The sequence below is a fragment of the Pleurodeles waltl genome, chromosome 3_1 (genome assembly GCF_031143425.1).
Source record: "Pleurodeles waltl isolate 20211129_DDA chromosome 3_1, aPleWal1.hap1.20221129, whole genome shotgun sequence".
Lineage (NCBI taxonomy): Eukaryota > Metazoa > Chordata > Amphibia > Caudata > Salamandridae > Pleurodeles > Pleurodeles waltl.
In genome coordinates this window covers 526,476,580-526,501,028 of record NC_090440.1, presented here as the reverse complement: position 1 = coordinate 526,501,028, position 24,449 = coordinate 526,476,580, and positions in this window count along the sequence as shown.

Sequence of the window (24,449 nt, the reverse complement as noted above, 5' to 3'; positions counted from 1 at the left end):
CCCCTCCAGAACCAGTGGGGAACAGCATCCACTGCCTCTGTCCTGCACAGGATGAAGCACTCTGGGCACCAGTCCCCCTCCAGAACCAGTGGAGACATGCATCCACTCCGTCTGTCCTGCACAGGATGAAGCACTCTGGGCACCAGTCCCCCTCCAGAACCAGTGGAGACATGCATCCACTACCTCTGTCCTGCACAGGATGAAGCACTCTGGGCACCAAGCACCCTCCAGAACCAGTGGAGACATGCATCTAGTACCTCTGTCCTGCACAGGATGAAGCACTCTGGGCACCAAGCCCCCTCCAGATTCAGTGGAGAACAGCATCCACTCAGTCTGTCCTGCACAGGATGAAGCACTCTGGGCACCAAGCCCCCTCCAGGACCAGTGGAGAACAGCATCCACTCAGTCTATCCTGCACAGGATGAAGCACTGTGGGCACCAGTCCCCCTCCAGAACCAGTGGAGAACAGCATCCACTGCCTCTGCCCTGCACAGGATGAAGCATTCTGGGCACCAGTCCCTCTCCAGAACTAGTGGAGAACAGCATCCACTCTGTCTGTCCTGCACAGGATGAAGCACTCTGGGTACCAGTCCCCCTCCAGAACCAGTGGAGAACAGCATCCACTGCCTCTACCCTGCACAGGATGAAGCACTCTGGGCACCAGTCCCCCTCCAGAACCAGTGGAGAACAGCATCCACTACCTCTGTCTTGCACAGGATGAAGCACTCTGGGCACCAGTCCCCCTCCAGAACCAGTGGAGAACAGCATCCACTACATCTGTCCTGCACAGGATGAAGCACTCTGGGCACCAGTCCCCCTCCAGAACTAGTGGAGACATGCATCCACTCCATCTTTCCTGCACAGGATGAAGCACTCTGGGCACCAGTCCCCCTCCAGAACCAGTGGAGACATGCATCCACTACCTCTGTCCTGCACAGGATGAAGCACTCTGGGCACCAAGCCCCCTCCAGAACCAGTGGAGACATGCATCCACTTGAGAGACTGTGGCTTTGCACTCCCCAGGATGCAGCAGTGGGCAACCCACCCACTGTAGAGACTTGATAGACTGTGGCTTTGCACTCCCCAGGATGCAGCAGTGGGCAACCCACCCACTGTAGAGACATGAGAGACTGTGGCTTTGCACTTCCCTGGATGGTACAGTGGGCAAACCACCCACTGTTGAGACTTGTGAGACTGTGGCTTTGCACTCCCCAGGATGGTACAGTGGGCAAACCACCCACTGTAGGGACTTGAGAGACTGTGGCTTTGCACTCCCCAGGATGGTACAGTGGGCAAACCACCCACTGTTGAGACTTGTGAGACTGTGGCTTTGCACTCCCAGAATGGTACAGTGGGCAAACCACCCACTGTTGAGACTTGTGAGACTGTGGCTTTGCACTCCCCAGGATACATCAATGGGCATGGAGCCCCCTCGTGGATCTGGCATTGTGCACTCATCCGGCTGAGGTGCCCCCCCTTTCCTTCCCCCTGAGGTGCCTGTTGTATTTCTATCTGATGCCCCAGCAGTGTTCTCTCTGTCATGTTCGGGTATCTTGTGTGGACCTCGCCCATGCATTTTGGGCCCAGTGGTCCATGGACTATGAATGGTGCAATACCTGGACTACTAATCGTGGTGTATATTTTGTTAATAGTGTATGTATATATATATTTTTGGTTATTGATTTTTGATATATTACAATGGTTACACTCATTTCCTTTTGTCTTTGCATTCTTTCAGGGGATTGGGGGGTGTTACTGTAATGTATAGATATGCATTGGTGTGTGTGTTGTAGTGGGTGAGGGTGGGCGTGGGGATTGGGGTGTTGCGTGTGAGTGTCCCTGTTTTTTCCCTCCCCCCTCCCTTATGTCGTAGGTGCAGTACTCACCGTGGTCTTCGCGGCCGGCGTTGGTGCTCCTGGTACAGGAGCAGGAAGACTATCACAGGGAGAATATGAAGTTCCGGCTCCATGGTGTCCTCCTTTCTCGTGGAGTGTGTAGAGGTGAGCGTTTTTCCTTCGAAATGCCTGTTTCCGCCGTGTTTTTATCCGCGTTGAATCCCCCCCGGAAAAGGTGGCGGATTGGCCTGTCATAATAGTGTGGGCGGTACATTGTCTCCCGCCTGTCTGTTGGCGGTGACCGCTGCACTGTTTGTTTGTACCGCCGTGGCGGTCGGAGTGTTAAAGTGGCTGTCTTTGTTGGCGGTTTCCGCCACGGTAGTAATTCCAAAACTTTTACATCCGGCCTGTTGGCGGTCTTACCGCCGCTTTAACACCGTCCGCCAGGGTTGTAATGACCACCAATATGTTTTTTCCCATTCTTTTATTATGCTAATGTTGGTAAAAAGGGTTTGTTTGGGTAGAAACAATGTCTTATTAGTTAAGCCAACTTTAACAACTGTCTTATGTTTTGAATCCTGAGCTTGTGCTTCTACAGACCAGACACTCTTAAAAATGCCTACCAGTATGGATGGCAGGAGAGAACTCTTTGACTTATGTAACATTTTCTATAACCTGATTTACATGTGTATTATTGATTGTCTTTATGTGTGTGTGATGTACGGTGCTCTGACACTATGCACTGTTGTGAGAGGCACTAAAAAACAAATGAAATACATGAGAGAGAGGGGCTATGGAGGGATGAGAGGCACCGTTGGAGGCTGATAGTGAGGGAATCGAAGGGCCCCAACAAAGACTGTTGTATCCTGTTGCTAGACCTGACACGCTGCAGTAGTGGTTCCCAAACCTTTTTGCTCTTTTTTCTAGGAGGTTTTGCTGATTATCTGCGAGTGGCCTAGAGGCCCTGAGCATTTTCACACTTTGAAGTATGGTGTGAAAGTGCATGCGCCCTTCCTACATCTATTAGCAAGTGGCATTAGCAAATATGTGCACACTTGCACAATGGCGTTTTAATATATACTGAGCCTGGCACAACTTGCCAGGTTGTGCACACATGTACACTGGTGTTTTTATATATACTGAGACTGGCAAAACTTGCCAGCGTGTGCACACTTTCACAATGGTGTTTTTTACATACTGAGCCTGTCACAGCAGGTTTGTATGAGTACACTTGAATCTTTTTGGTGATCCTAAACTTGAGTCCATACTGCCCCTGCAGGCTTGCTTGTGCCCCAGGGGACATGTGCCTAGGGACTGCAGAATACCCATGTGTGTTCTCACTGCCCATGAGAGCTGCTCTGCCAGTAGGTTAATATGGGAAGAAGTTTATAATTAATCCTGGCTGCAATAGTGGATTGCAGTGGAGCAGCCTCATGATGTTTGCTATTGTTGGATTCACAATGACAAACCCCTTTTCATGGTACAGGTGGTTTGTCAATAATACCCTAGAAATGCTGCTTCTAGAAAGTGTCCCTTTCTATGTCCTAAAAACTCCTTCACCTTAAAAGAAAATTCAGCTCCATTCCACTGGAAGCAGGGGAAAAGCACATCTGTGCATTCCCCAGCAACAGTTATAAAACCTCAGCAATTGGAACAACAGTCCTCTGCCATTTCAGGGCCTTGTTTGATGAATTGGAGGGAGAGGTTCTGACACTTGGCCCCTCGGAGCCAGATCATAGTACCACTAAAGATACAGATCTGCATTCCACAGCCCCATGGGAGAAAGGACTGAAATTTAGGGGAGACATCTGTAGTTCAAAGGGGACACCCCCAACTTCAAAGGCACACTTGAGTACCACATTACAGCAACTTAGCGCTACACTAGTAGGGACTTGGGACTCTGAAGTGTGTGCTCCAAGGGCTTGTTGGTTTGTCCCCTCTTCTGTCTGGAGGTTTCAGGGACATCAAAGACCTCCTGCGAGCGACCTACACTATCTACTGGTGTCATCTGGAGCATGGTGCCCTCTTCTGCACCTACATCATCTGCTGGACTCCACCTGGTAGCAGCAGTGTGGGCGTAGAATAGGTATTGTGTCTCAAAACCAGAATTGCCTGGTGCGGAGCCTTCAAAGTACTGCCTGCACTTATGGAGTGTGGCCCTCCATCGTGAGGCAACTGCACACATATACATCTTGTTTGTTGTGAGCGGGTTCATCAGTAGCCCCTGTATAGCCTGCTTTTGTCGAATGCATTGCATTTCTCTCATGAAACACCGACTGCATGGTCATTGTGTGCAGTGCCCGATTCATAGGTTGTGACCCTCGAAGGCGGGGTTGCATCTGGAGCAGTGACGCATTTTACCTCATGTGGCAGCGTGGAACTTCTGTTTTTGTGTGTGACCGGATTGTCTGGTGTGACTCAAGTCATCATGCACCAGACGTTTTTCCTCATTCCATGGAGGTACAGAATTGGAGTTCCATGTGTGTAACCGGATTGTCTGGTGCGACTCAAGCCATTGAGCGCCAGGCGTTGTGCCTCATTCCAGGGAGGTACAGCATTGGAGTTCTTCCTGTGCTTATCCGGAACTGTCTGGTTGCAACTCAAGTCATCACACATCCAACTAGTGCCTCATTTTGGTGAGGTACTGCATTGGAACCCTTTTTGTGTGTAATCGAACTTTCTGTGGTGAGTCATTGCGCCCCAGACATTCTGCATCATTCTAGGGAGGCACGGCATTGAGCAGTTTAAGTGTGGGATCGGAATTGTCTGGTGCAGCTCAAGTCATCGCACACCAGACGTTGTGCCTACCTCCCCAGAGGTACGGACCTCGTAACTCTTTGTGTGCTACCTGAATTGGGGTGGCTCAAATCATCATGCCCCAGGTGTGTGCCTCCTTCCCAGGAGGTGCGGATTTAGTAACTATTTGGGAATTGCAGTGCCTGGCTGGGCCAGCCACGGCTGTGTCTAGCATGTGGTCTCAGGGACCCTCCATGTGCTTTGCAGACCTCTGAGTGAATCTCCCATTTGGTACCCAAAACTCTGTATGTTAACTCTTGCCTTGACAGCCGTTATCTCTGTCTTCCCCTCAACCTTGTCCGCGGGATCTTGAGAAGTGTGACTTCAGCTGCGAGCAGGTTAGTATCCAAGGAAAGGTTGCTTCATCTCCAGCTCGTGGGAGGTGGGGTAGCAGGAACTGGTTGGTGGGTGAAGGGCGCTTTGGGGCCATGAGTGTCTGCAAACACAGTGACATTAACCAGCCGGATATCAGGGCAGCATATTAGGGTGTTTGGAGTGAGTGCGTGCGAGTGTGTGTGCACGAGCTGTCTGGTATCCATGGCACCATGTAGCGGTGCAGAGTGAATGTGAGGGAGTGAGTGTGGGTGACTGATAGAACAACACAATGGTGTTGCTATACATGTTATTTCTTGCCAGAGGCCTCTCCCATTTGACATTGAGTTTTACTTGCGTGGCCCAGGCCGTGGAGCTAATTAAAAGTGTTGCAATTCTTAGTATGTACATATTGCTGCTAACGTTGTGAACCGGGGTGCACCCTGCAACACTGTGCTACTGAATTGGGGTAATCTCCAGGGTGAGTCTTGTGCTGACAACTTATGGCACACCAGGAGGGTGCTGGGAGGGAAAGTATTATTTTTCTCATGGGTACATACTATTTATGGTGTTTAACAAAGTTGGCCCTAGTACTGCGAGTAATAATTCTAAATGTGATTTATGCCCAGATTTACATGACGATCATGCTTTATTAATAATATCAGGGATGTGGAATGTAATAAAATATCTACTTGTCCATGGAACAGGCTTCTTAAATCTACTTGTCCTGTAAAAAAATAACCCTGTCTCTTTGGTGCCATGTATTGCGGCGACAAATTATATCAGCAATCTCACTATATAAGAACTCTGATAATAGCCTCTCTAATTATGCCAGGGCTACTACTATAGTAGGACTTGAATACTTGCAATTTCAATCCCTACTATAGCAATTTCTGTATTTTGCCACCTTTCCGCAGATCTACATACTGGGGCAGGAGGATGCAGTAAGCAATAGTTCCAGGGCTGGATTGCCTTTGAGTTTGCAAACCTACTAACTTGCATGGATTTTCACCAGTTCTTCTCTCATCTTTTCCCATAATGAGAAAGGTTGGAAATTTACTTCTGACAATGACAGAAGTAGAAGTTCTTCCAGGGTGGGGGAAAAAAGTGGATGGAGGAAAAGTAAACTTGTAAACGCTCAATAGAATTTCACATGAGCAAATCTACACACGTATGTTTATTCGTGCTAAAATACACTTCACAAATATCTTCTAGGGGTACGATTTGCTGGTCTACTTCTGTGAGCTCTTATGAATTCATGAAAGCCATGAATTCAAAGATGTGTGCCATGGGTGCACTTTTGTAACTTTCTTTAAGAATTGGGTCCCTTATTAGGTCTGCCGTTAATAAAGACATTTTGTTTTTATTAAACTTCTATTTCTCGCTCTGTCGGCTGGCTTTACTGTGAGTGATCGCATTCTGCTCTTCCACAAGGAGCATGTGGGCACACAAAGTAATTTTGTTCAGTGCCAGGAACTACTGTGGCAATGAATGCGGTAACGAAACTGGAGGGGCCCCCCACGCAAAGAACATGGAGGGCCCCGCCCTCCAAACTCACTCAGGGCAGGTGCTGTGCTGAGGGGCTCCCTTGGAGGGGGCTGCAGGGCCCTTGTTACACCACCAGTTGCAATGTGTGCTTTTCGAGACCTAAAACTTTTTTTTCTTCTTTTTGCCAGTGTCTGTTACAATGGTGAGGGCCTGGCAGCTCCCCACTACAATAAAGTGTTACAAAAGCCCTGTCAAAACAAGACATGCATTGACAAAACCAAAACACTCACAAAACATTGTTGGATCGGTTGGCTTTGCCTGTGCTTGTGTATTTTAATGCTTCCCATAATCTTGTTGAAAATGGTTACAGTGATCTTCCATAAGGATTATTTTTTTGAAATACTAGCATGAGTCAACACATTTTAATAAATGACGCTTGAAAGCAATAGCACCTAAAATTTCATTGTAGCAACGCACTTTTTTTCCTACTTGCATTTTTTCGGAACATTTCATTTTGAAACAAAGAATCATCACTCTTGCCTACAAGCTCCTGCAAACATCTGCATCTAATCAGAGAGCATTGTGGGAGCATTTTACTTAGCCTCATACTGTTAAACCTTTTAAACGTTTATACACTCCTACAAATATTTTTTTACTGGAACTACTGTCAGTAGTGCGTGTGACCTTAAAACATTTACTTACAGTGCCTACCCTAACAATGAAGGCTTTTAATTAAAGAAACATAAATACAAGTTTGAACAGCACAAGTATATTACTTTCACTGCAGACAGTTCCCTTCTTTGTAAACTGGCAGCCAAAAGGCTAGTGCTGCAGGGGGTTGAGCGTACTTGTCCCAAGGACAAAATAAACATGAAAACCTGTTGCCCTTGACCCCAAATAATATGTCCTGAGCATCAGGCGATAAGAATTCCACATCCCTGTAATTTGTGTGTTGAATAGAAATGTTATTTACTTACACTTCGTGTGAAGTCTCTTTTGTGATGCTCAGTGTAATTGTTGTGTAGAAGTGCTGTAGCATTGCTTCACACACTGGCCCTGTGTTAAGCCTGACTGCTCTGTGGCAAGCTACCCAAGGGTGAGCACAGGCTATACAGTTAGTGTAATCACCCACCCCTAATGGAAGTGGAGGGTTCAGCCTGGCTAGGGCCTCGCCTTAACAAGCCAGAACGTCCCACCTCCAAAACTGGTGTCCTCTAAGGTCTTCATTTAATATGCTATAAAACTAATACAATTGAATATATAACAAAATGTGTTGTAGAATGCCCCATTTTTGCAATTTGTCCACAAATGGTTTTGATTGGAACCCCCCCAAATCCTCCCTTTTAGTGGTTAGACTTAGTCGCTGTCCCAGCTTGCTACACAACATACAAGAGCTGGTCTGACAAAATTTGCCAGGGCTGCTTTGGGTTCCTAGTCCAGCCTTGCCAATGGCTCTTTTAATAAAAGAGGTGGGATGTCTTTCATATCTGTAATGGAGTATTCCATGCTCTGAACTATATCAGTGTAAGTTTAAAGAAAGTGAACATTTATCCCATCAGAAAAAGAGCTAGAAAAAAGCTGAAATAATACTTCAGGTATCCTATCTGCAATTATGCAGTTTTCTGAAATATGCTGAAAACTCATGCGATCTGCAGTTGAAGAAAAAGATTCAAGAAAGATATGATCTCTGGTAGCACCATAGAGAATGGGCTTTCAACCCTTTCACATTACAGGTCTTTTATGTTAAAAAAAATATCAGCTCGTGGTCCTGATCAAATACCAATCCCTATTCCAAAACGTCTGGTTGTTGATCATATATTCTTTTTCGTGTCAATAAACAGGTTATTTCAACTCAGAGTTGTACAGAATCCTGGCATGCTAGCATGTTCCTCAGAAAGATTACAAGAGGTAGTGTGTCATGGCACTATTGTGTTCAAAGAACAAACTACTTTCCAAACTACTGCTGTCTTCATTAATTAGCTGTGCACATATTTTAGATATAGCTACCGAAAAACAATCATGATTTTAAAAAGAGCTCTTGAGAGATCTTTTACGGCAGTGTAAAAAGGGGAAGAACGAAAGTGAGGTCTCTGAACTCCTCAACATGACACTTACATATTGTCTATTAACAGTGAATAAGGGCCTGATTTAGAGAATACATGTGGACATGTTACTCTGTCACAAACATGACATATATTCTGTCCTCCCTATGACAAGTGCATTATATCCTGTTGCACACTTTATACGGCAGACATGATGGAAGGTACATTTGTGACAGAGTAATCCATGTGCCAAACTCTAAATCAAGCCCTAAGTGTCTTGCCCTTTAAATTATTGGTAGTGTCGCGTAGGCTCTCATTATCCTAATGAGACTACTGGATTTGGGTGGCAGAATGACTTTCACTGTGGTGGACTGAGTCTGAACCCACTACAGGTGACACTTGTCAGCCTAATCCAGGTTTTGCTCCGGCTAACTAGCAGTGCCTCATTTCCACCCAAGAGTAGGGATAATTGGGCAACCCAGCGCATGACACAATTGACTCCCCAGGGAAATCGTGGTCACTCAGATCTCATCCGTTTCTCTCAATTACATTAGTCTCAGGTATGCAAAGACAATCAGAGGCAGAGTATAATTCAATAAGGTTTAATTGAAGTAACTGCATTTTAGATAATAAAACATGTAATGCAATAACTAGGACGATGAAGCATGACAGGATTAAAATTGTGACAAGGAGAGTAAAGCATAAAAATAATGCTACCATATTGTCACTAGGATCGTTAAAAATAGCTCCTACCTAGGCTATGTTAGAGCACAGCATGTTAAGCTCTAGTTCTGCCCTTCAGGTTCCCCCTGGGAAGACATCATCCCTCATACCTGAGCAAGAGGCCTGTAGTCTACATAAGCAGCTGAAGCGAAGCACTCAGCAATCAGCATACAGTCGTGGTCATCTGGCTGGAACCTCCTTCGAACGTACATGGGTCAAAGTAGTGTTTTTATAGTAAAACAGCTGATGGTCCAAGAAAGGATCCCCACTTCAGAGCGTGTATGTGTCTGTGAACATTAGAAACAAAGTGTACCACTTTTGCTGGCCCCTATCTTTACTGCAGCCTTGAGTAAAGCACAGAGTGAGAGAAATGTCTTGTTTAAGAACGCAGTGCTGGCCTAGGCAAAGAACAGCTAGATAGAGAAAATAAAACAAGACCACAAATGTGGATATTATTAAAATAACAAAAACAAAGCTGAATAAAATATGTATAGGTTAAAGTGCACAGCGGCAGGTCTAGTTTGCTAAAATAACGTGTATGAAGCTATAACCAAAATGGCTACACAACAGTAGCACGGGCTGTTGAGGGCAAGGTTTAGCTCTGGCCTTATTTATGCCTTGCTTCTAGCTCTCAAGGTTGCACTCTTTGGCCTGTTCACCACAAACCATCAACGTTTACTGCACTTTCAGTTGCTCAAGATCCCTATTGTTAAAACAAAAGCTACTTAGAACAATAGCTGATGAAAAGTTTGGTGGTCATTAAATATATTATGTTTTCCAAAGTTTGCTTTGTTGATGGTCCGTTCTTAAGTGAACACTGCTGCCTGGAAGCATATACTCTTTTACACCTTGCTGTCATTTAAATGCATGCACTCTCTGATGAACACCCCAAAGGATCTTGGTTTCAGCAGGTTTTTTCATTTGGCAGGCTCTACCATTCTTCCTTTGTATCAGGGCAACATGCACATCACTACAACACCTACTACAAAAAACATAAGACTTTAATGTATTCCCAGCTGAGTTCTTTCGCAAACTAAATAGATGGACTGCAGTCCCCTTCATGCGGCCTATGTGGAGCTGTTTCAACAAGGAGAACTCCTTTCAGATATGTGATCAGCAACCATAATCCCTAACCCTAAAGCAGGCAAGCCAGAGAAAGGTGCGACTCCTATTGGCAGGTATCCCAACTTAACATCAATATCAAAATTCTGGCCAAACTTTTTTCCTATAGGTTTGCAGACAATAGTGACAGAACTGGTAAATCCTCACCAAAACAGCTTCATGCCAGGTCACTCAACTGCGCTAAACCTGTGATGGCTTCATAACAACTTAGCAGCCTCAAGCGCTTCACCTCTATAAAGCCTTTGACTCAGTGGAATGGCCATGTCTTTTTGGAGTGTTGGCCGAAATGAGCTTGGGCCCCAAATTCAGGCCATGGATCAAACTTCTTGAAGATAGGCCGGTGGCAAAGGTATGGGTTAAATAATACTTCTCTAGGGAATTTGATATACACAGTGGTACACTGCAGGGGTGTCCTCTTTCGCTGATGCTACTTGCATTGGAGATGGAACGGACTAGCGGAATGGGTGAGGGTGAATGCAGAGATCTTGGGATTGCCATGAGGACCTGAATTAGAGGAACACATATCACTATATGCAGACAACATCTTGCTATGTCTGACGAGAGCGTCTTTGACAATCCACAGACTGAAAGATATGTTCCACACTTTTGGCACAGTCTCTTTGCAATAAATTGGGATAGATCCCTACTATTTCTGGTGGGACATGGGGATCCAAGGGAGGTACTCGCCCTGCCACTGAGGGTGGCACTGGATTGTTTTAAATACCTGGGGATGTGGATTACTAGAGACCCAAAGACACACTACGATGTAAACCTAACTCCCTTCCTGACAAGGCTAGATTGAGATGTTAGGCAGTTGCTGGCACTTTCTCTACCGGTCAGGCAGCCATGTTTAAAATGTTGACACTTCACAGATTCCTTTAGGTACTCCAGAACTCACTGTATAAGACCCCAGACTCATGCTTTTCAAGGGTAGATGCACTTGTGCATCAATTATTATGGGTGGCGGTCAACTCGGGTGGCACTGCATGTCCTCCAGAGATCCAAATATGAGGGTGGTAGAGCACTACCGAACATATAGGACTGCTATTAGGCAGTGCAGTTGTGCACAGTTAATCACTGGGAATACGCAGATTGGGAGGACCCAGTGTTTTGTTTATGACATCCTGGGAATGGGTGAGAAAAGTTACAAACACACACTCAATGGTTGGGCAAGCTAGGACCAGACACATGCCCAGCTACCGAGATGGTGGAGGAGGTCTGGAGGAGACTGGTCAAGGAGATGGGGTGTGGGAAGAGGCTGACTCAGAGAACTCTGCTGTGGGAGGGAACCAGACTTTGCCCAGTGGCAACATTAACGAGGTTTAGGAGATGGGATAAAATTGTTATCTCAGGGCTGGCGGGAGGTGCTAATACTCCCAGCAGAGGTGACTATTCTGGCAAACCTCTGTCTGATTCAACTCAAAATAATATACAGGGTATACTATACAGGCACACTACTTTACAGAATAGGTAGGACCATAAACACATGCTGTTTCAGGAGCTGTGGGCAGGAGGGCAATTTTTAATCACACACAATGGAGATGTTCCGAAATCAGGAGTTTCTGGGAAGCTGTGTGGGGTAAGATTGAGGTAGTCACAGGCACACACCTAGACCTCCAACCCAGATTTGCAATACTGGGAATTTGGGGACAGTCAGACCATAACCAGTATCAGAAGATTCTGATAAACCTGGGTTGTATCAGATGGAAAACATGACATAGCTCAAAATGGGTCTCACGGAATACCCCTCACTACCAGGCATGGGAAGTAGCTATGGATCTTGGAGAGCAAAATATACCAGGGAAGAGGTTGTCAAAAGAAATTTGAGAACATTTGGGGAGCTGGAATATCAGGATCTGCATTCTGTGGGGATGCCTACAACGTTTTCATCCAGAACCGGGTAAAGATTGGACCTCATGGAGCTCCCTCCAGCCTCTCCCCTGCCCCTCCTGCAGGGGAAAAGCCTGACCCGGAGAACTGTGCTATATGGATACTGTGAAGTAGTGACAAGAACTGGACTTTGTTTTTGTTTTATGCTCCATCCCTTCTCTCTAGATAAAGACCCTGTGAATCATGATGTGGGGAAGGGGTTTTTTGTCCCATTACTTTTTTTGTGAGCTACATGTAAATTCAATAAATATATTCCAAAACATAAGACTCAGACTCCTTAAAAAATGTAAGCATGAAAGTTAATCTTATGCTCTCTCTTCATTCTCAAGAAGAGAAGAATGGGAGACTTGCACCATAAAAAAAGTTGACTGAAAGTTGTGACTGAGAATTTAATACTGAAATGTCCTTTTTTGAAGCATCCTTGGTTCAAGCAGTTGCTGATTAGCAACAATAATCTGTAAATATAGATCAGAGTGAGAGGCAATGAGGGGAATCTCTGTGACAGGCCATGCCAATCTGTACTAACCTTTCAAAAACTGAAAGAAGAGCAAATGAGTCCATTCACCAAAAAAGAGGATACTACATTCCAGAATAGCCTTTGCCTGCGTTCCAGAATATCCTTTGCCTGGAAGAAAGGGATCTTTAAGAAAGTAAGACAATGCCATCATATCTTCCAGAAAAAAAAAAAAAAAATGAGTTTGTCCAAGATGTTCATACTGCAACTCTACAGGAGAAGAAGTAGATAAGAAAGACTCCAGTGTGTGTGCAGAAGACATAATATACAAATTGTACAAACTGCCTAATTTGCTGTTTGACACAAACTGTCCATGATTCAGTTTTGACCAAAGAGGAGAACAAAGTATATTCATAATCAGAAAAAGCAGCCTTTATTTATTTACACCTTACAAATAGCACATAAAGAAGGTGTACAAGAAAGAGGAATACTCGACAGGGAAGTGAAAAAGATGCAACATGCTGAGAATTGCATTTTAGGGTTGAGCCTGCGATTGCATGCGCTAGAGCATGTGTTTCACTTGCGAGACACTATTATTTACAAAAAGGGTTTGAAGCTTGCTCATAGCTCACCATTTATTGGCTGCACTGTCACTCTTCTTTGAAGCCTAATAAATTGGCTAATGCAGGACAAACATCATATCTGATCATTTCTGTGGAACAGGGACCAAGCACAGATTAATCAAACCTAATCATTGCCTGTCCGCTGCTCCCATGATTGAGGCACCATTTTTCCTCCTCCCACTCCCTGCTGCTCCATCGCTCTTCTTTTTCTCTTTCTTTTTTATATAGCGTGAACTCGCCTGAAGGTATTGGAATGCTTTAGTGATTTGCCCAGAATCGCAGGATATTGCTGCAATGCCAAACACTTAAACCAGGTTCCCCAGATCTAAAATAGACAGCTGCGGACATTACTGCACATCCTCTACTCTTTCCTGTTTTTCCCTTGTTTTGTTCTCTTCTGAATGAAAACTGCAACACCTGCTCATGCTGGTTCTTTATTTTGAGCTGCCACAGCGGGACTTTATGGAGATTTGCATTTTTGTCCAACCTCGGGAGCAGGCTCCCTTGATGTCTTGTTCCTTGCTGGGATGTGTTAATGTGAAAAAATGCACCATCCAGATGTCTGTGTGTATCCCTCAGACCCATATCCCTCCCTACTGCCAGCTTCTTGTCTGATGCCTGGTGTTCTTTACAAATTCCAGGAAAATGTCAACAAATACATACAAGTTTGTGTCCATCACAAAAAGTGATATCCTCAGAACAAACGCTGGTTGTACAGCAAGCTTAGTTTTGTAGTTTTGTACCACAGATCAGATAGTTTGTGAAACACTGTTACCCAGTAAAAATTAAGCACAAGAAGAAAGGATATATATATAGGTGGAGAGCAGTTCCTGGAGTGGTAAATAGCTTTTGTCATTTTACAGCTCCGCAAGATTGACACTGTGTCAAACCTATGCTTAAAGACTTTGTTGTACAAATGGCAAAATACTTTGTGCTTATCTAGCTTGGCGTGGAGAGCACTGTGCTGATCCTATGCTTAAAAACTTTGCTAGATAAACAGACATTTGAGGTGAGCAAATCTAGATTGTCGCTGGTTTTGCAGGATGCTCCTTACTGGAGCTGCTCTCCACCTAAACTTGGGAACTACCCAGTGTTCTCTATTCTTTTTTGCATAATTTATGCATCACTCTCACCCTGAAAGGGATTTGGTTTGACTTATACTGGGTGCTCCCTTGTGTCTGGACAAAGCTAAACCTATCTGATGAGCTCTAATGAGAGCGAAACACGTGTCAGTGGTTGCTTTTACTTATTCCAGGTTGGCTTGGATAGTATTTTACCAGTCCATAGCTGTAATACTGTGCCTGGAGAGGTAAATGGCTTTTGTCATTTTACAGCTCGGCAAGGTTGGCACTATGTCAAACCTATGCTTAAAGACTTTGCTGTACAAATGACAAAAGACTTTGGGGCATATTTATATTCTGTTTGTGCTGAATTTGTGTCATTTTATTTTACGCAAATCAGGCGCAAACCTATCTCCATATTTATACTTTGGCGCTAAACTAGTCTAGCGCCAAATTTATGGAGTTTGAGTCATGTTTTTATCGTGGAAACCTACCTTGCGTTAATGAAATGCAAGGTAGGTGTTCCAGGGCAAAAAATGACTCTAAGGCCTTTGCGCCTTATTTATACTCCCGTGCAAAAATTATACATGGGAGGGGTAGGGCCTTAAAAAATGACTCTAAACCGGTTTAGAGTCCTTTTTTAATGTCTGGGTCAGGGCAGGCGTTTTGGGACCTGTGGGCTCATTTCCATGGTCTATGACCATGGAAGCAGTCCACAGGTGCCCTTCCCTGCCCCCAGGGACACCCCCTGCCACCCTCGCCCACCCCTGGAGGATACCTATGGATGGGGGTACCATCTACGGTAAGTAGGGGATAAGTAGAGGTAAGTATTATTTTATTTACGTAGAAGTGGCACTGCCACTGTGCCCAATGGCCATACCCAGCGGACAGAAGTCCCCTGGGCATGGCCATTGGGCAGGGGGGCATGACTCCTGTCTTTGCTAAGACAGGAGTAATTTACATGGGGGTTATGCATCAAGAAATGACGCTAGTCAGATTAGAGCCAATATTTTTTACTCTAACCTGACTTGCACCATTCTTTGGCGCACAACCCCCAGTCTTCCCTTCGCCTCCACTGCCCGGTTACCATAATTTATTTTGATGCTAACCAGGCCGCAGCGCTGGCTACCATCATTCCATAAATAAGGCACCCGGCTGGGGCCCTGGAATGGCGGTAGCCCGCGTTAAACTTTTTTACGCAAATCTGCATGAGCGCAGGTTTGCGCCAAAAAGTATGAATACGGGCCTTTGTCCTTATCTAGCTCGGCATGGATAGCACTGTGCTGATTCTATGCTTAAAAACTTTGCTAGATAAACAGACATTTGAGGTGAGCAAATCTAGAGTGTTGCAGGGTGTTCCTTACTGGAGCTGCTCTCCACCTAAACTTGGGAACTACCCAGAGTTCCCTATTCTTTTTTTCTTTTTTGCATAATTTATGCATCACTCTAACTCTGAAAGGAATTTGTATATATATATATATGCATATATATATATATATATATAAACATACATATATATACATACATATATATATATATATATACATATACTTCACTATGCCTCCATTTTGCTGGGACACATGAAGGCATTGGTGCGCCTCTGGGCAAGGCCCCCGGAAATATTACGAACCACCACTCCAACTTCCAGATCAGGTGCGCTCCGAAAATAATTAAATCAGTCCAATGATGCTATTTCATCTCCTTTATTGGTGAATATATATTTGATTCCAATGCGGTCTCTGGTTTGCTAGTGTGCAGTGAAAGGTTAGACCAAAGCTTTACTGATGCGTTTGCTTCCAGAGACGAGCGTCGAAGCCGCAATGTGTTGATTCTGAAGCTAATCAGTGTGTTTCTCCACGCTGTAGAAGGGATGCATTGATTGTCCTTCAGTGTTGGCTGCGATGCAGTGGTTTCAGTGCTGCATCGATGCCAATGTGCTGGGTGCTGCTTCCAGCAGGCAGGGGATGTGGCGGTCAATGCAGTGGTTCTAGAGATGTTGCTTGGACTTTAAGTGCGATGAGACAATTTTACTCCTGCAACAGGGTTGATGCGCCTGTTGCCACTCCCAGAAGGCAGGAGATGCGTCGATTTCACTGGTAAAAGTATCTGGGTCCACTTCCAGTGACGCAGGCACAGGTGTATGGGAAAATACTTTGATTTCCCTGAGTCTCAACAACAGAAGGCAAGCCAACAAGCCCTTGGAGATCCCTTTGGGCTGCAAGGCAGAATCCATATCTCTCTCAGCAGGGTCAGAGATTAGCAAGCAGCAGGTCAGCACAGCAGAAAAGCAGTCCTTAAAGGTCAGCAGTCCAGCAGAGTAACAGTCCTTGATACTGCACAGCAGCTCTCCTGACAAAGTCCAGTTGTAGGTCCAGAAGTGTCTGACCTGGTGGGGTCAGAGACCCAGTACTTATACTCAGTTATGCCTTTGAAGTGGGGATGATTTCAAAGAAGGGTCTTTGAAATGCACAGAGGTCCTTTCTTCCTAGTCCTGGCTCCAGACTATCAGAAGAGGGTAATTAACCCTTTGTGTGGAAACAGGCACTGCCTATTGCGGTGTAAGTCTCAGCCCCTCCTTCCCTTCCTGTCCAGGAAGAGCGATCAGAATTCAGATAAGTGCTCAGGCATGCCTAACCTTCCTCTGTGTGAGGCTGTCTAGAGGGAATCACAAAGTGTAGCTAGTGTAGCTGTCACCCACCCCAGATGGATACTGGAGACAGGATGCAGGCACACAGAGCTGTAAGAGCAGAGAAATGTCCACTTTCTAAAAGTGGCATTTATAAAAAAAAACTAATGTTAAATCCACCTTTACCAGTAAACAGGATTTATCATTACTATTCCAATGGTATGAAACATGACATAGCTAATCCTTCTCAATCAGCAGTTACAGCTTAAAAGAGTACTAAGGAATCCCAATATTAACCCATGGAAGGGGTAGGCTTCACAGTGGTGTAAAACAAATTTGGGAGTTTTTCACTACCAGGACATGTAAAACTTAAAAGTACATGCCCTACCTTTTAGTTACACTGCACCCTGCTCTATGGACTACCTAGGGCCTACCCTACAGGTGACAAGTTTAGGCTTGGTAGAGAGTTTTAAATGCCAAGTCAAAGTGGCAGTAGAACTGCACACACAGGCTCTGCATTGGTAGGCCTAAGACATGTTTAAAGGGCTACCTGTGTGGGGGGCACAAGCAGTGCTGCAGGACAACTAGTAGCATTTAATTTACAGGCCCTGGGTATATAGTATACCACTTTGGGACTTACAGGTAAATTTAATATACCAATGGTAGATACACTAATGTTACCTTGTTTAAAGCAGAGAGCACCGGGACTTTAGCACTTGTTAGAATGGTAAAGTGCCCGGAGTCATAAAGCCAACAAATACGAGGCTATAAAAAGAGGAGGAGGAAGGGAAAACGTATGGGTATGACCCTGCAGAAAGGGCCTGCAGGGCACTCCACACCGTCTCTTACCCAATCAATACCCCTTGCTAATATTTTTGCTAGAAATTAACTTACTGTCTGATTTGCTGCACTCAGAGAATTGCCCCCTCTATTGTGGAAGCGGATGTAGCCGAAATGCCACAGCTGCTCTCTTTATTGCTGGGAAATATGGTTTGAGTCTCGGCGTTCGCTCATTGTCCTGCAATTCTGTGTAAATGAACGAACTCCCCGGTGTTTAACAAATACCCTCTTCTCCTTCTATAATGTAACTAGAGCTCTTGTAAAGAACTTCAAATACCTTGGGTCGGGTTTGTTCTATACTAATCTGCAAAATACAATATTTATTAGAAATGTGTCCTGTTTGTACTTTGAAAGGTGTCCCGTATAGCCAAGCTATTCGTTTAATGAGCATTGGTTGTATTGGCACTGGTGTGAGAGAATATGTTTTTAATATTGATTAAACCCGCCCCCGCCAAAATGCTTGTTGTTTTGGTGTCACTGTGTTAAGAGCAGCTACAAATACACCATGCACACATGGTAGGAATTGGTTATGTAGGCAGGGCGTGTGTGGTACAAGGTATAGTGGTATGGTGCTATTTTACGTCTGGTGTAAGTCCCGGGAGGCCTCCATGCCATCTATGAAAGGGGTTCAGCCACCCATGTCATTCATTATATGCTGGATTTTTGTATCACAAAAAAAGCAAAACTACAAGTCCCAAAATGCTGTGTAGCTGAACAACTGGGACTGCCTTGTTGGGTGTCATATGACATAATCCTGAAAATGAAATGAGTACACTGTTCCAGAAGAATCTGTATAATCGGACCCCTTAGTGTTAGGACAGAATACATCTCCTCCTTTCCCTTTTTCCAGGAGTACAGGGGGGCATTATTCCCTTCAAGTACTCCGTCACTTAATTTTTAATCTTGGCCTGATCCTCATTCTGAGTAATTAAATTGAGATACTGGGTGTTCTGAGCTAATTTTAACATATATTTCACTCTCCTTTCTTTTCCTTGTCAGCATGTACTGCAGATTCCACTGGATCTGCGATACCATCTTCGGTTGAGTGCCACCACCACTTGTGTGGTGGCCCGTCAGATGTTGCAGTGCCGGTCCGACGAGGAGTTAGCCCAATGATGATGCTCAGCGTCTTAAACAATGCTTGAGGGCACTCCTACCATAGTACTGACACTTTGCGTCCTTATAGACAGATTCTTCTGGAACAGTGTACACATTTCATTTTCAGGTTTACGCTTAGGGAGAGCGTACACTGGACCAAAATCCTCCCAGTCCCTCCCCTTTTTTTATGATATGGCATAATCTGCCTAGGCAGCAATGGAAAACATAGCCACTCGGTGGGGCTATGGGCATCTGTTTTTATATATTACTTATCTTGACGCTTTCTTCTCCAGCTACATTTTGACGGGAGAACACACCAGAGTTGAGACATTCCTCTTCAAAGGCATTTAGTTGACTCCAGGTCACCAGTGTTGCAATGAAACAGTTCTGCGCTTTTCTTTTACAGACAGTTTTTAGAGTGTGTTTATGTTTGACAGATGAGGGGGGGGGACAGGGGGGGGGGGTGGAGGCGAACTTCAGATTTCCCGACAGTCACACTGACGTACAGTGTCAAAATACATTATGGGATAAACTGGGCACATGAGAAGGACAAAAGAGGTAGTGAAAAATGAGACAAATGCGGATTGGCAAGGGTACTAAATGAACAAAACACAATCTTTGTAAAAAAAACTATCAACATTTTTTAACACTTTCAAAGCAGAGTGTGTGCGTTTTTGTTTGTGTTTAAGTAAACATTTCTTGTAGAATGTGACAGACACTTCACCATACCCAAGTGAAAGCATCTGTATCCAACTATTTCCAGAGAACATATTTATTAGGAGGGTGTAACACCCCATACCCCCACCCTCTGAAACTACGCCCCTGAGTAAGACGTGAATTGAAAGCTGTGACTGTGGAATCTGGTTCCCTTGTGACATACTTCATCTGGCCCAGCAGCTGGGGCAGTCTTCAAGACTACTGCTGTTAGGAAAAAGCACCGTCTTGTTTTCAGTTCTGTCAACCATGCAGAAATAGACATTAGCACTTTGAAACTAGCAATATCGACATGCCAACAAAGAAAATCACAGCCATGTCTGGTAAATGTGCTGCATGTCATGTAAGGAAATAGTGTTTTATTAGCCAACAGCACAGCACCTGTGTAATAGGAAAAGCAAAACTGGAAGACTTCAAATGTGAAGTGGTGTTGGCCCACAAACAAGGCCTATGTAAAGTGTAATTCTAGGGGTGATTGGGGGAAGAGGGTCACAGTTGAAAATAGGGAAATTCGCAGCTTCACGCCCTATACATGGTATACACAACACTTTTGCTGCTAGCTATACTTGAGAGGCCAATGACTGAATAAGCACAAAATCTAAAATACTCTCTCTGACTCTTGATTAAGCTTAGTGCACTTGAACGGGAAGTTCAAAGAAGGCTGCATAACTGATGAGGAATTAACATATTTATTTTTAAAGTATCCTTTCACTTTAGGGTTTCTTGTTGCTGTGTGGCAGCTAGCTGTTAGTCAGCTCTCCATTTATGTACATGACTGGAGACTATTGTACCCACTTTGCAAAATGCAGCACACATAGAGGAAAAAACGGGGAGAAAAAAGATAATTCTCCCTGTTGCGTCACTCCTACGCCACCCTGATGTGGCACAGGAATCTGACGCATCAGGAGTCTTGTAAATCTGGGAATGCTTCAGATTCCTTTGGATTCTATGGGTGTTGCGTGGGAACGCCCCAAGTAACACTCATGGAACGCCCCTTTCACGCAGTGTTATGTGTGGTCCATATACTCAAGGCCATGAAAAGCTACGTAAGGTGGGTTTGTGTGGCCTTGTAAATATGGACTGGTTCAGTGCACCACCAGAGCGTCAAAAAAATGACGCTCTGGTGGTACAGTGTGTCACTAGGGCCTCGTAAATGAGGCCCCTAGTGTCTTGCATACATTTCTGTCAAGTGTCCATATATTGCGCCTTTAACTTCCTGCCTCTTCTGTCATTTTGCTATCAACACTTTCTGTTCTGTGACTTATGGGGTTGTACCCATAGCAGTAAATTAATCCAAAATTATATTATGCAGAGTTGCTGTTGGTTTCAAACACCAGTACAGTCTTTCAATGATGGGACATATCACATTGGTCAAATACAGGTTGCAGTGATAGTGGTTAAGATGTTAGTTTAAAGTATCACATTATTTCCCTACCCCTCTGTGATCTTGGACAGAAAAAAGTGAATGATGGACTTGTTTGATTTAATGTTTTTGGAATTCCTCTGCATAGCACCCACGCCACTATCGTTTAGTTCATCTATGCCATTACAGAAGGGGACAAAGTACATGACAGTTATTTTGGTGTGGATCCTTAAGGAGCATACAATGAGCTCTAGCAAAATGTAGGCACAGCAATATTTTTGCAGCAGGCTCACTACCATTGGAATTAGTGAGGGGACAACTGCACCCTGTTTTTCGTTGCCGTCTACGCAAACAGGGCGGTGGTATAATTTTTAGATCTCGCCTGAGACAGTGCATGCACTGTTTCTAATATCAAAATTATGATTCGGTGATTCAAACCATAAAAGAACAAGTGCAGCTCACTGATGTATAAAAAAGATCATTGTGCAATGCCACAACGGAACAATAACATGAAAAATACTAGATATGGCATTATTCGTAAAACACATTGAAAACTTAACTTAAACAATGTGCATACCTAAAAGTCAACATGATTCAGATGTTATTCCATTCTAATCATGGTATGATGCTAGAATATTATTGGGTTTTCAGATAGTACCGCAAGGTTAAAATAGGACAGAAAGTCAGTGCACACACTTCAGTAATGAACGCAATAAAAATCAATAAATACAAAAGAAAAATTGAAAAAGTGAGGGCTATTACTAACAAATACTACTCCAAGGGTTTGGTCCTAATGGTCCAGCTCCATTTCAAATATTTAGACACAGCATATACAATAGGTTCCCTAGTTTCTGTGCAAAGCAGCTTAACTGTGGGACAACACTGTCTGGACCACAGCTGCCTACAAATTGGTATGATCCAATTCTTCTGTGGTCAGATGTAGCTTGGGCAGAAAAGCAGAAAGTGTAATAAAGACTCATCAGCCTGCAGACACACCGGGCACGTTAAATCAGTGCTCTTTCTCAGAGCGCCATTTTAGAGTGAAAGATGAGAGGGGCAAAGTGCCATACCGCAGCTTAAGAAATAGGCTTCTAGCAACTGGTCTGTCACAGTCAAAAAAAGGACTCGAATTCTGTATGGGGTTTAACTTGCAGAAAGGCTTCAGTAAGGGAGCTACAGTTAACCTTGGCCATATCTTTTTCCCACCTCCATTTCCAAAAGGAGCCCTTTAAGACATCACTGGAGAGAGGGGAGGAGCCGCTCTCCAAGAACTCACCCAGGCCAATTTCAAACAGATAGTCTTTCACAAAAACTAGCCACTTAACAGTACGAGTTTTGTCTAAAGCCACAATATCCTTAAAAGCATGATAGTGTTCAGAAAGTAGTGGACTATGCTTTAATCGACGCCACAAAAGGAGAGGTTGAAGCTTAACTTTCAAGGCCAATGGTTCAAGGCACAGATCGTGTAACAGAGGTGCTAAAAGCATGCTCTTTGGGAGGTTGACAAGGGAGCACAAAAAGTTGTTTGCCACTATCGTTAATTCCATTATGTTTACACTACCCCATAACTCTGCTCCATAGAGCACAATAGCCTCTGTCTTGGCCCTGTAAACATTTAGAGCAGGTGAAACACGCTTTGTTTTGGAAAGTTTAAAAGATCTAAGGAGGGCTGCGGCATGATGTGTTAAGTTTAGGGCACTTTTCTTGACCTGGGTGGACCAAGACATGGACTTAGACAGCGTGACTCCTAGGTAATTGAAGTCATCAGCCTTTTCTAAAGGAACCTCATCAAGAGGTATAGCACCAGTAAAAGACCTGTGTGCTCTAATGGTCATAATCTTGGTCTTGGTATGATTGATCACTAGCCCTCTCTCGCGGCAAAAGTCCCCAAATCTATATACCAGAGTTTGGAGGCCACTCAGAGTCTTGGAAATTAGTAATCATTGGTAAATAAAAGCAAGGGGAAATTCCTACCCACCAGTTAGGGCGCATCATTCACGTAATCTTCCAAAGAGGCCACTACACCATTTAGGTACAATGAAAACAGCATGGGAGCGAGAACACACCCCTGACGGATCCCTTATGGGCTCTTATCCATAGGACCCCATCAGACCGGTTGCATATGTGTCCTGGTGTAAGCGCCTGATTATATCCAACAGATCATGTGGCACCCCACTGCCTTTTAAGACTTCGCAAAGTTTTGAGCGGGGGACCAAATCAAACGCGGCTTTGAGGTCCACGAAGACCAGATATAAATGTAATATTTCCAGCAGAACAGTTTTCCACTAAATGGCCATGAACCTGAAAACCTGATCGATAGTGTCCATTTGGCTTCTGACTGCACCTAAAAATGAGATAGAGCCCTATGAGCTTTGATCCATTGCTCCAAATGGAACAATATCTGTCTATTAAAAACTTTTTGTGATACGTCAATTAGGCTGATAAGCCTGTAGTTTGTGGAAGAATGACTTTGGGCCTGATTACAACTTTGGAGGAGGTGTTAATCCGTCCCAAAAGTGACGGTAAAGTGACAGATTTACCACCAGCCTTATTAGGAGTCCATTATATCCTATGGAACTCGTAATACGGCTAGTGGTATATCCGTCACATTTGGGACGGATTAACATCTCCTCCAAAGTTGTAATCAGGCCCTTCGTCTTTTCCTGTATATCAGGACGATTTCCACTCCCTTCCAACTCAGTGGAATTTTCATCTTTGAAATAATAGCAGGTCGATAAGATGTTTAAATATTTAGCCCAGTTTCCTATGACTCTATTTTTCTTGGAAAAAAATGTAAAAGCGGTTTAGAGCCCACTCATTACATATCATTGGTAGGCTTCGCATTTCTCTCCTTATTCTTACCATTGGTAGGCTTGCTTATCACTCTCCTTTCGCTTCCTTTTATTGCTTGGTGGCTGCTGGTTTCAATTTGCCCCTCACGTTTGCTTTAGACAGCTTTAGGGGGATTTTTGGTTTAAGTTCTTAAGATTCGATACATTACTATACTATAGATTTCTGCCAAAGCAGTTCTTTTTTTAACAAGCCCCAGCTTTAATGATGGACATGAGAACTAATTCCATTGGCTATGGGTTACTGTGATTTTTTAATATGTCTTTGTGAAATGCATGCTTGTTATAGCCTCACACAGCATAGGAGAGGCTCAGATGAGTGTGGTGACTCACTGTCTCTTCCTTTCGGCTGCACTCTGCAGCCACAACCCTCTGAAAGGTTAAATTAGGATCTGACAAATGTTCACCTTTTAGTTGTCAAACTGAGTTTGTCATACGTGATTTAGTGTACTGTGGTTCAGGGGTGCTGGTAGTTATGTTTTCTTCTTGAGGGTCAGCGCTTTTTTGGCACATGGATAAACTAACTGCCCCCTGAAAAAAATTCACTTACTCACATGGACACTGAGCCATACCAACCAAGGCTCATATTTATGCTCTTTGCCATAAAACTGTG